General features: G+C 34.8%; 1 long non-coding RNA gene and 1 pseudogene across 1 annotated transcript; both read left to right on the top strand.

Annotated features, from left to right (window-relative positions):
• Positions 1–500: 500 nt before the first annotated feature.
• On the top strand, positions 501–5,221 carry LOC108828962 (uncharacterized; annotated as a pseudogene).
• A 6,124-nt stretch (positions 5,222–11,345) lies between these two features.
• Positions 11,346–12,978, top strand: LOC108828975 (uncharacterized). Its single transcript, XR_001945888.2, has 4 exons — positions 11,346–11,547; positions 11,677–12,216; positions 12,300–12,373; positions 12,542–12,978. It is a non-coding gene; the product is annotated as an uncharacterized LOC108828975 (long non-coding RNA).
• The last annotated feature ends 46 nt before the right edge of the window (positions 12,979–13,024 follow it).

The following is a 13,024-nucleotide window of genomic DNA, read 5'->3' as shown; positions in this document are numbered from 1 at the left end:
CACACTTTACTCAATATGCACCTGAAGAAGAGATAGCAGTCGAAGATGGTCAGTAAAAATATATTATATTTTGATTTACTCCAACTATTTCTGTCATAATGAATACAGTGTTAACTTATTCTTTCTAATATAATTTAGGAATCAGCGATGTAGATTGTGATCTTGATTTCGACTGTAGTTCTCAAGAAAGCACAGAATCTGAAAATGAGGAATTTTCCACTGATTCCGTTGATGTATATGCTCATGCTACACCTTCTACGGACCCTTACAAATCACCACCCTTTTCATGGGACCGAGTATTGGCTAGATGTCAAAAAGGTCTTTCCAAGCCTACTCTTGCTGTGAAAAAAGACAAAGGAAGAAGGTATCATCTTTATTTTAAAACTGATATCTATGTTCTACTTATTCTATGTTTGTTATTAATTGTTAAAATTGGCTATTACATAGGATATATCGATGAGGGAGATCCTACATACAAATGCTCGCATTGTGGTGCTATTATGTGGTTCGGAGAACGCTTAAACAAGCGTAGGAGTTCTCAGAATCCTACTTTTGGACTATGTTGCATGCAAGGTCAAGTGAAACTGCCATTACTCAAAGAACCACCAGCTATATTTAAGAAGCTGATGGAAGGAGAGGATGCATTAAGTAAACATTTCCAGAATAATATGAGACCATACAACATGGTATTTTCTTTTACTTCACTTGGAGGAAAAGTGGACAGATCAGTTCCAAAAGGTCTTGGACCTTCTATGTTTCAACTTCAAGGTGAAAATTATCATCTAATGGGGAGCTTATTTCCTAATGATGGTAAAGATGCCAAGTTCGGCCAACTATATATAGTTGACACTGAAAATGAAGTGGAGAACAGAGCAAAATGTTTAAGGTACTTTTATTTGAAAACTGTCGTGCATTATTGTTTACATCAATAATATGATTTTTTCTGGTTGTTCTAACGATTGTTCCATTATTTACAGCTCTGGAAAAGGCAATTTCAAAACGAAGAAGAAAGATAAGCTGAAGCCAGAATTATTGATCTTTTGATGAAGATGTTGGATGAAGTCAACCCTTATGTGAAGCAATTTAGATCAGCTAAAGATCGTTTTGTGACTGATCAAGAGGATTCCTTTCATATGAGGATTGTAAGTGGTCATGTAAAGGATGGAAGGATATATGATACCCCCCACTGCGTCTGAAGTTGCTGCGCTCATTCCTGGGGATTTTAATCTTGATATGGATAAAAGAGATATTGTCCTTGAGCAAAAATTAGGAAAGCTAAAGAGGGTAAACGAGATTCATGTTTCCTATCTAGCACTTCAGTATCCTCTATTGTTTACACATGGCGAAGACGGATTCAGGTTGGGTATTAAGAAAGGAGTCACAGCAGCAACAAAAAAGCACAAGAAGCCTAATATCAGCATGAGACAGTTCTTTGCTTTCCGTCTGCATGAACGTGAAAATGAATCACATAGTCTTCTACATGGTAGGCGACTTTTTCAGCAATTCTTAGTTGATGCTTACACTACTATTGAGTCTAACCGTCTACGCTATCTGAAGTTCAATCAGTCTACTTTAAGATCGGATAGTTATGACTCAATAAAAGAGTCTGAAAATGATGGAAAGATCGATATGAGTGAGCAAGGACAGGAATTCATCTTGCCAGCATCTTTCACTGGGAGTCCTAGATATATGAAAAATAATTACTTGGATGTTATGACCATATCTAAGCATTTTGGATTCCCTGATCTCTTCATCACCTATACTTGCAATCCTAAATGGCCAGAGATCACAAGATATATTAAGGAAAGGAAGTTGAAGGTGGAGGATAGACCAGACATACTTTGTAGGATCTTCAAGCTGAAACTTTATTCTTTAATGGAAGATTTAACCAAAAAATATCTCTTGGGCAAGACTGTGGCATGTAAGTTTTCTATTTTTAAATATGATCAAACGAATTTGGTGGTTACTGATTTGTATACTTTTTTTTGCAGCTATGTACACTATAGAGTTTCAGAAACGTCGCCTACCACACGCCCATATCCTCCTGTTCTTGCATCCCACATCTAAGCTTCCGAGTACAGATGATATTGATAGGATTATTTCAGCAGAAATACCTAATAAAGAGGAAGAACCAGAACTCTTTGATGTGGTTAAAGATATGATGATTCATGGACCATGTGGAGCAGCTAATATGAATTTTCCATGCATGGAGAATGGAGTGTGCTCAAAGGGATACCCAAAATCCTTTTCTGAACAGACAACGGTTAACAGCGAGGGATTTCCAATTTACAAAAGAAGGGAGCAACCAGGTTGTTTTCGTTGAGAAAAATGGTGTCAAATGTGACAACCGGCATGTCATTCCTTACAACAAGAAACTATCTTTGCGTTAGCGTGCTCACATCAATGTGGAATGGTGCAACCAAGCTGGTTCTATTAAGTACTTATTTAAGTACATTAATAAAGGAGTAGATCGTGTTACAGTGGCTGTTGAGCCTCCTGCTCATATCGTGGAGAGTATGTTGGCAAGTGGCTATGTTAACTTGGAAGGAAACGTTGAAACAAACGTCGATGGAAGTGTCCCAACGAACGTGGATGGAAGTGTCGATGGAGGGAATGTCGAAAAGAAGAAGAATGAAATTAAAGATTTTTTTGATTGCAGGTATATAAGTATTACTTCTATATATGTTAATTTTAACTGTTCTTTTTAATTTCTTACTAACAGATTTTATTAAACTTTTTACAGATATGTTTCTGCATGTGAAGGATCATGGAGAATCTTCAAATTTCCTATTCACTATCGATCTGTTTCAGTGGAGAAACTTATTTTTCACCTACCCGGTAAACAAAAAATTATCTTCAGGGGAAAAGATAAAATGCAAGCTGTTGTCAGTCGTAAGCTCATTGAGAATACAATGCTTTTGGCATTGTTTGAGCTGAATAAAGTTGATGCTCTTGCGAGAACTTTAACATATGCTCAGATACCAAACTTCTTTACCTACAACAAGAAGCAGAAGAAGTGGATAAGAAGGAAAAGAAGTTTTAGCATTGGAAGGATTAACTATGCTCCTCGGATCCAGGAAGATGCATATTATTTGCGTGTGCTACTGAACATCGTTAAAGGTCCTACAAGCTACGATGACATCAAAACCTATAAAGGAGTTCTTTATCCAGGATACAAGGAAGCATGTTCTGCTCGAGGATTATCAGATGATGATCAAGAGTACATTGAGGATATTTTACGGAGAAGTTTGTTCAGCACAGGACGTGAACTACGAGAGATTTTTGTGATAATGCTGCTCAGTAATACTTTGACAGCGCCAGAAGATGTATGGGAGAAGACATGGGAGCACCTCTCAGAAGATATTGAATATAACCAAAGAATCCATTTCAATAGACCAGGTTAGCAACCTCGTGCTTCAGCTCATTTTTATTCTTCAGAATCTATGTTTTAATATGGCGTCTAACTTCTTAATACTCATTGCAGGATTGTTGTTAAGTGATGAGGACAAAAAAAGTATGCTCTTCAAGAGATTGACAGTATTTTGTAGCGTAATGGTACTTGTCTCGCTAGATTCGATAAAATGCCAAAGGTTGCAAAGACAAGGCGTCAGGATTCGAATGTCTTGATACTAGATGAGCGCAACTATTCAAGAGAAGAATTATTAGAAACTCTTGAAAGAGACATTCCAAAGATGACAGACGAGTAAAAGAAAATTTATGATGAGATCCTTACAGCCGTGAATGAAGAAAAATGTGGAATTTTTTTTGTTTATGGATTTGGTGGAACTGGAAAAACCTTTCTCTGGAAATTGCTATCTGCAGCTATTAGATGTCGAGGAGATTTAGTTCTGAATGTTGCATCAAGTGGCATTGCTTCGTTGTTGTTGCAAGGAGGTCGGACTGCCCATTCGCGTTTTGGAATTCCTCTGAATCCAGATGAGTTTTCCTCATGTACAATGACTCCTTGATCTGATCAAGCTAATTTAGTTAAAGAGGCTTCACTCATTATATGGGATGAAGCACCGATGATGAGCAAGTATTGTTTTGAGGCTTTGGACCGGAGTTTGTCGGACATTATTGGAAAGGATAGGAATAACCCATTTGGTGGAAAGGTTGTTGTACTTGGAGGGGATTTTAGGCAGGTACTCCCTGTTATCAATGGAGAATGTAGAGCTGAGATTGTGTTGGCGTCACTGAATTCTTCGTACCTCTGGGAACATTGGAAAGTTCTTCAGCTCACAAAGAACATGCGTTTGTTATCTGGTTCTTTGGCGCCAGAGGAGGCAGCTGATCTTAGAGAGTTTTCTCAGTGGATATTAGATATTGGGGATGGTAAGATTAATGAACCGAATGATGGGGAAGCAGAAATCGAAATTCCTAAAGAGTTCTTAATCCTAGACTCAAAGGAACCTATAAAAGCAATCAGCAAAGCGGTTTATGGTGATACTCTTTCGTTATAAGAACTCAAAGATCCTAAGTTTTTTCAGCAAAGAGCAATCATGTGTCCAACTAACGAAGACGTCAATACGATAAACAACTACATGCTAGATAAGCTTGAAGGTGAATTTTCATTCTTTATTTTTTTTTCCTATGGACGATTTACTTAATTAACAAAATATTGGATGCAAAAATTGCAGGTGAAGAGAAGATCTATTTCAGTGCAGATAGTATTGATCCTTCGGATACAAGTTCAGTGAATAACGAAGCTTTGGATGCTGATTTCCTCAATTCTGTTAAGGTTTCTGGTTTGCCAAACCATAGTCTTCGACTGAAGGTCGGTTGCCCTGTCATGGTTCTACGGATCATTCAGCCCACTGCAGGTTTAATGAATGGAACGAGACTTCAGATAACCGAACTTATGGATTTTATGGTCGGGGCTAAGATCATAACTGGAGAAAAAGTTGGAAAAACTGTTTACATTCCAAGATTGTTGCTTTCACCATCAGACACCAGGTTACCCTTTAAGATGCGCCATAGACAATTGCCTTTGGCTGTTGCTTTTGCAATGACAATCAATAAAAGTCAAGGGCAATCATTATCCGAAGTTGGTCTCTTTCTACCAAGACCGGTGTTTTCACACGGACAGCTATATGTGGCAGTTTCTAGAGTCACATCAAAGAAATGACTGAAAATTTTGATTGTGGGGAAAGATGGAAAACCTCAGAGGAAAACTATGGTTTTCAAACAAATTTTCAGGGATATTGAATTTAGACGAGCGTGATTCTAACCTTGAAGGTATGTGATTTACTTACCATACTCTTAAGACTATTGTTATTTTAATTAAGTACTAATAATAGGTGTTCTTCAAGTGTAGGTTATTTATCATTCGCGTGGGTGGGAAGCCTCAACGTGAAACTTTGCTTGTCTACTCTTTATTTTAAATTTTCCTATTGTGTTCTCTGGACGTGTGTATGTGTCTACTGGTAACTATATACTTTGGCTTATTATTTACCTTTAATATAAGTTTTAGATGGAAAATCTATTTCTAATAATTATAACAACCAATCACCACAGACAGCATGTACTATTTATTTAAGAACTAATTTTTATCAGACAATTAATCACCACAGACAGCATACAAGAACAAACTTCAATAAATATTCATCAAACAATTTCACCCGCTCATATCCTAACTATCCGTTTCACTAACAAGCCTAATTTATATTCATAAATATACATGTTTTAATAAAATGCACTTACTGTTCAAACATATTGCAGACCGTTGTATCTCTGTTCCATGTTCTTCAAATATTTGCAACGTCAAACTGCGAGTAGGTTGACTTTCTTAGGAATCTGAAACAAGCAAACTACAAGATTGAGGTGTAGAAAGGGGATTCTGTTAAAAGCTCAGAGAACGAACACACCTGCTTGATGTCCTTGAGGTGTGGAAAGGATATTCTCCTTCTTCTTTTCCACAACCCAATAGAGCTGGAGATGACAAAGGTGATCACACAGGTTCTTCACCAGCCATGCGTTTGTCTCAGTTGACCCTGCGAGTAACCTGCTGAATCATCATTCACCACCCACTCAAGTCAGAGAAACCCAAACACAACACATACCATAACAAATCCAATACACAAAACATGCCAATTCAAAGAACACATACATACATATGAGTAAATGAGTAAAAGCATTCACCTTTAGAGAAAGAAGATTCAAAACTCCGACCTGAAGAGTAATTGGCTACAGAAACGTTACTGTTCGTCACTCTGCCAAGGAAGGTGAACCATCTCCTAAGAACTGCATATTAATTCTATACATGAATATCTCCAGTAATTATATAAAATCAGATCAAACTACACAGTACGAAAAAACTTACCTTGAAAATATACTTCCAAACTTGATGTTCATACAATGTGTCGAGCTTTCTATTTCAAATATATTGTTCCTGCAATGAATTAAAAAGATTTTTAAGATATTAACAAAGCTAACAGTTATCTTAAATCAGCTATTTGTGTCACTAAGTTAGAATACATACAAAGTGAAGTCTATCTGTCGAGTACCATATCTAAGCTGAAGTCGGATTCAAAACTTTTCTTGCCTTTCTCGAAGATATAAAGATGAAGTCGATCTGCCAAAAATATAGCAAAACATATCTTTCTTAGATTTATTGATGCAACAGATGTGTGTACAAATGTAACTATTTTTAATTTAATCTTAAAATAAAATTCAGACAACATTACCTGGAGAGATCATATGAGAAGAAATCCTCGGTGAATGTTTTTATGTTGCAGATTTGATTGTTTTAGACTCGCAAAATTTTTCCGAATCACTGTACATCTGCATGCTCAATATATATATATATATAAAAACATAAGAAGATTAAACTACTTGATTATGAAAATATCAAACCAAAATAGATACATGAAGATCGAATTAGGGTTACACTTGATACCATTGCGTTAACTCTTCAGATGGAGTTAAACTTCCAGGTGATTGAGAGATCGAAGAAGATGGAGAGAGATCGACGAATATGGACAGAGGTGAGATCACCGACGCTTTGGTCCGAGATGAAGAAGCGGGAGAGAGAGTAGATCTCAGGTGATAGATGAAATCGAAGAAGATGGAGAGAGATCGAAGAAGATGGAGAGAGATCGAAGAAGATGGAGAGAGATGAGGCACCGACAGTTTCGATTTCATCGAAGAAGATGGATAGACAGAGTGAAAAAAAAACAGAGATATTTCAAGTTTGTTATTCCCGAGTTTGCAAACCATTTTTTTAATATTTCCCGGAAAAAAACAGTTACAGATGGGCTTATATAAATATGGGCCAATTTCGAAAATATTAGTTAACTATATATGTATCTATATAGATATGGGCCAATTTATTAAAGCCCTTTCTAATGTATCTATATATTTTTTTTTGTACATCTCTATTATTAATTCTTTATAAATCTTAAACCAACATTTTAATATGTTATCTTTCCATAGAAGATAGATATCCATAGAAGATAGATAAGTAAATTGATGTTACAAAATATATGTTAATTTATCTATATCATATATCTTACTAACTCAAAGTAATTTTTTCAACATACAGTATTTAAAATTAACTAAATTGATTTATAAATTTTGTATATAATCTATCATTATTCAGTTTAACCTTTCTTTACATAATAAAAAATATTTTACACACATTTGATTGTTTTTAAAAACTCAAGAACAACTCATTGTATCACAAGTAACTATTACAAAATACATCATTTAGAATAAATACAAAAATTAAAAAAGAAAATAAATACCCGCCCGGTCGGACGGGTCATGGTCTAGTGGTCATTAAAAAGCAATATAAATTGTAATTTTTGTTCTTTTCAATTTTTTTAGCTATGAATATTTGAATGTTTCAGTATGAAGATAATGATAATAGCTATCGTTTAGGGACATGCAATAAAAGACATGAAATTACAACCACTAAAGCAATTGACGGCTTCAATTTATTGTCATCAAACCAAATGCTAAATGAACAAAGAATGAGAAGAATATGTAAAAGTAAAACCAGAATCATTGTATATTATTTCAGTTTAGCTATTACAAGCATATTAATGATATATATATATATATATATACATGAGAAGCATGTGAACTTAAGATAAGCCTATCGGGAGAAAATAGTTATGGTTAGTCTATTGAAAGAAATAAGTTGTTATTTTCTTTCAGTGGTAGAAAGACAAGTGATGTGTTGAAATATGATGTGTTTTATAGATTTGGTGTTAGGATAGAGATTGTTTGTTCAAAACCTATGGTGTGTTGTATGTTGTGTGTAAATTCAGTTAATATTATCATAAACATCTTAAAGATTCCTAATAAAGGTAAAATTTGGTGTGTCAAGGTTAGATAATTCTTGTATTTTATCTATCATTGGATTTTTAATTGGTATCAGAATATACCAGTAAATATTTTGATTCAACACACAGGTAAGGATCCTTGAGGAAAAGATATATGGATGATGCACTATGAATATTGGTTTCATTTCAGAAATAAGTGGGACACTGATAGCTATGGATATTTGAAGGATCAGTATGAAGACAATCATAATAGGTATCAATTAAAATGTTTGGAACAGCAATAAAAGACATATATGAAATCCCAACCACTAAAGAAATTGATGGCTTCATTGTCATCAAACCAAATGCTAAATGAACAAAGAACGAGAAGAATATGTCAATGTAAAATCAAAAATCATTGTCTACTGTTTCACTTTAGTTAACAAGAATCAGTTCAAGGGAGCATATCAACTGAAGAGACATGGATTAAATTTCAAATGATGTTTGACTGAACCATAAGTATGAAGACATCAATAATTTTTAATAGGTTTGTCTCCAAATTCAAAACCCTCATAATGGATGAGAATGAGATCACTACAAACTTTAGTTCTAAAATATGTTGAATTGCTAATGAAGCATAAATTATTGGAAAATATACTAATACAAAAGGCTAGTCAAGAACTGGTGTGATGTCTACCAAAAATATTTGAATCCAAAAAGACAGCTAGAGGGATTAATATTAACATGGATGAGACATCTTTCAAAGAAATAATAGAGATACTACATGCATATGAAATGGATTTGAAGGACAGAGAAATTGTTTTAGAGAATCCTAACATGTTAGATCTGACTGTGAGTGATGACCAGCTGAGGCTAAAAGCTTAGAGGAATATATGAGGTCACTCGTGAATATGTTTGACAAACACCTTAAAAAGATATGAAGAAGCATGTAAAATGGTTTGTACATGATCGTAGTGTGTAGTGTGTACAAAAACAAGGAAGGAGTTAAAAGTAAAATCCAGTGCCATGAATATCAGGGGTTAGGACATATCAAGTTTAAATGTATAAATATCAAAAAAAAATGTTGATAGCTGATGTAGCTGATATGGACACCAAAACAAATCTGCAACATTTTAAAAATAAAAAATAAGGCATAACTTATAGTAAGAATGCAACGTATAACAATATGGTGCATCAAAATTTATGCATTTGCATATAGTTGTGGATCATAAAGAAAAAATAGATTGTGAATCTGATACAGATGTTGGAGGAGACAATATTTTGTTCTAATAAAATCAATAAAATCAAAAAAATGATCAAGACGTAGATGTTCAAGTAGAGTTCAAGTTGATGTATGATGATTGGGTGAAGACCAGAAATGAGAATTTGAGTATGGTGATAGAAAGATTTTCATTGCGATAAGAAGTGGTAAAAATAGAAAAAGAACTTATGATTGAAAAGAATAAGTTAAACAATTGGAGAGTACACTTACGAAGAACAAGAAGAATATCAGGATTATGAATTGTATGACAAAGAATCTAAATCAAATATGAGTATGGGTAGGACATAAGAGATGAGTGTTGAGATAATAAGTGCATATATACCGTGTCAAAGTTGAATTATTTCATTAATTAAAGATCAAATTTATACAAAAAAATAAAAGATTTGTGTAACTTTATCCGAAAGATTTAACGAAACAGGTTTCATGCAAACAAGAGTTATATGAAACCATTTTACTAAAAAAATAGAAACATAAAGAAACAATATTCTTACTAACAAAGTTTTATGAAATGATCTTCCTAAAACCATATTGAATAAAGTTCTACAAAACAGTTTTCATATGTTCAACAAACTTAAACAGAGTTTTATGAAACAAAACTTTGTAAAACCAAACTGAGCAAAGTTTAACGGAAAATCTTCGTATAACTAACAAAAAATCATACAAAGCGATTTTGACTGAAATTAACCATCTTAATGTCGACCAAACCCATACGAAGGTGGCTTCTTAACAAACTCCTCTTTGCAGTTAGATGCAACCATGGTCTCTCCCAAGCTTCTCCTTGTAGTTAACTGCAACTAAGACACTCCCTATATTTCCACCTCGCAAATAACTGCGACCAGGCCACTGTCTCTCCCTTCCTCAAAGTTATATTTGATTAACATGCTCTCCGAAGCATCTCTTCGCAGTCATTTGTGACCAGGTCTCTTCTCTGTCTCCTCGTAGTTAGCTGCGACCAGGACATTCTCATGTGATTCTCCTTGTAGTTATCTGCGACCTATTCGACCAAGCCTCTCCACGAAATGATGATGAGTAGGCTGCTCGGTATTCGCTTTTCCTCGCAAATAATAACAGAGAAGCCTTTGTCTCATTTTCTCCTCTCAAACAGGGACGATGAACATCCTCTTTGCCTTCCTCCTCGCAAGTAGCAACAAGCAAGACACCATCTTTTCTCTACTCAGCCTTAACCGTGAGAAATTTGTGATTTTATAGCCGAGCAGCCCATCTTCTTGTCCTTAAATCCCTTTGGTCTTGTTTACCACGTCCAGTGTTGAGTAAAAATGGCTAATCATAAATGCCAAGTTAGTTTCCGACAAGATAAAATGATCTATCAATTATTTCTAGATCTAACGATATAAGTTATGCGTAAATTGAAAGAAAATTCAATTCATATGAAAACCAAAATCTGGACCAAATGATAATACCAACGTGCCATTCGCTAAACGAAAAGATAAAAGTGTGAAAAATCAGATAAAAGGTAAGGTTGAAAGGAGGAAAAATACAAATAGAAAGGAAAGAAGATACTTTCTCAGATGATCTATGGCCACAAGTAGGGATGTTAACAATGGGTAATTACCCGCTGGGTACCCAAAACCCTACTAAAATTTTAAGCCCAAAACCCGAGTTATTACTGTTCAAAATTCGCGGGTTTTATTTGGGCGGGTCTTGGTCTGTAAACTACCCGTTCGGGTTTACCCTATCGGGTTTCGGATACCCGATGGGTTTTTTTTTTAAAAAAGTTTAAGTAAATAAAACGACATTGTCGACATCGTATTATTAGTTTCTTCTCTTTACCCTAATTTTTTTTGTTTGTCCCGTGGCCAGTCACAAATCTCAGATCTCAAAATCAGTGTGTATGTTCTCTACTCTGCAAAATCACGATTCATAGAGCCAAAGAGGAGAATCTTCATTCCCTTTCTTCTTAGCGATTCTGCGTAGCGAGCCGTGGAAACGACTCAACGAGCTTCTCTGAGTCTTTGACCTTGGTAGACAACAAAAGACAAGGTAAAAAGATTTATATAATTATTGACGTTCCTAAGTTTTGTGATTGTGATTTGGGTCTATCCTCTATTCCTCTGTAACTTTTTTATTCAATAATAACTTAAATTTTGTGATTGTTTACTGGTTTTGCAGAATGGATTCACAGACACTTGAAACAATAGCAGTTCTTAATGCTGAGAATGAGCGGATGGAGATTGATGATGAGGATGAAGCACAAAGTGAAACTCATCCTACTCAAGCAGCTGAAACTCTGAGTCATTCAAAGCGAGCAAGATCTAGTGTCTGGGAAGAGTTTGTCCCTGTAGGAGTAGAGGCAGATGGGAAGAGAAGGAGTCAGTGCATTCATTGTAACAAGAAGCTAGTATCTGAATCAGCCTCAGGAACATCTTCTTTGAAACGCCATTTGGGAATCTGTCCAAAAAAGCCTCCTGGCTCAAGTGATGAACCTGAGTATGATCACAAAGTAGATCGTGCTATGATCAGTGAGATCATTATTTACCATGATCAGCCTTTCAAATATGCTCAGCATTCCAATCACAACTGTGGCATCAGAATCAGCATTTAGCATTGGAGGGCGGGTGATAAGTCCTTACTGAAACCGTCTTCTTCCAAAAAATGTTCAAGCGTTGCTTTGTACTAGAAACTGGTTAAGAGGCTTTGCTGAATTTGAAGGTAAATTTTTAGTTTTGAACTTGTATTTTCTTGTTTCATATATAACCTTCTATGTAACTACATATTATATTTTAAAAATTCAGGTGATATTGAAGATTATTTTGATGAAGACAATGAAGCTACAACCACAACAAGTAGTTCTGGAATGAGTTAAAAGGTCTTGGGTGATTTTGAATCTGTTTCTTTAAGTTGGTACTATCATAGTGAAAGAAGCATGTTAGAGAACGAAGTAACTATGTGTCATCTTGTTGAATCTTTGTTACTGTGGAGTCCTTGTTGATTACTGTTTGGATTAATTCATTTTTATTGTTGTTGTTGTGTGTAGTTGATATTATGAAGCAGGGAGAAACTGCATGGACGCACTGAAGCATCATGGGTTATGAACTTATGATTCTTCTTCTATCGTTAGATTTTTTTATTTAGTTGCTGAAGCTTTGTATGACTTCTCTAGAGATGCTTTTGCTTGTAGGAATACTTTTTATTTTATTACCCTAAAACTTGATGTCAGGATCTCCTTTTTCTTAGTGTTCATTTCTCAAACTCTTACATAAACTTGTTGTTTACGAGCAAATTAAAAATAAAAAGAGGATAAAAACTTGATGATCAAACTATAAAGCTCAAAACATGATTAAAAATTAAAAATTCAATACAAAAAAATAAATTTAAAACTATAAAGCTCAAAACATGATTAAAAATTAAATATTCAATACAAAAAAAATTAAAACTATAAAGCTTTAACTAAACCCACAAAACTGAAAAAAAAAAATAGAAACAGGGTTTTTCACGGGTCCCGTGGGTAACCCTATAC

Source organism: Raphanus sativus, chromosome 4 (assembly GCF_000801105.2).
Source record: "Raphanus sativus cultivar WK10039 chromosome 4, ASM80110v3, whole genome shotgun sequence".
In the NCBI taxonomy this organism is placed as follows: domain Eukaryota; kingdom Viridiplantae; phylum Streptophyta; class Magnoliopsida; order Brassicales; family Brassicaceae; genus Raphanus; species Raphanus sativus.
The sequence above is the reverse complement of the archived record's forward strand: the minus strand, read 5'-3'. Positions and strand labels throughout refer to the sequence as shown.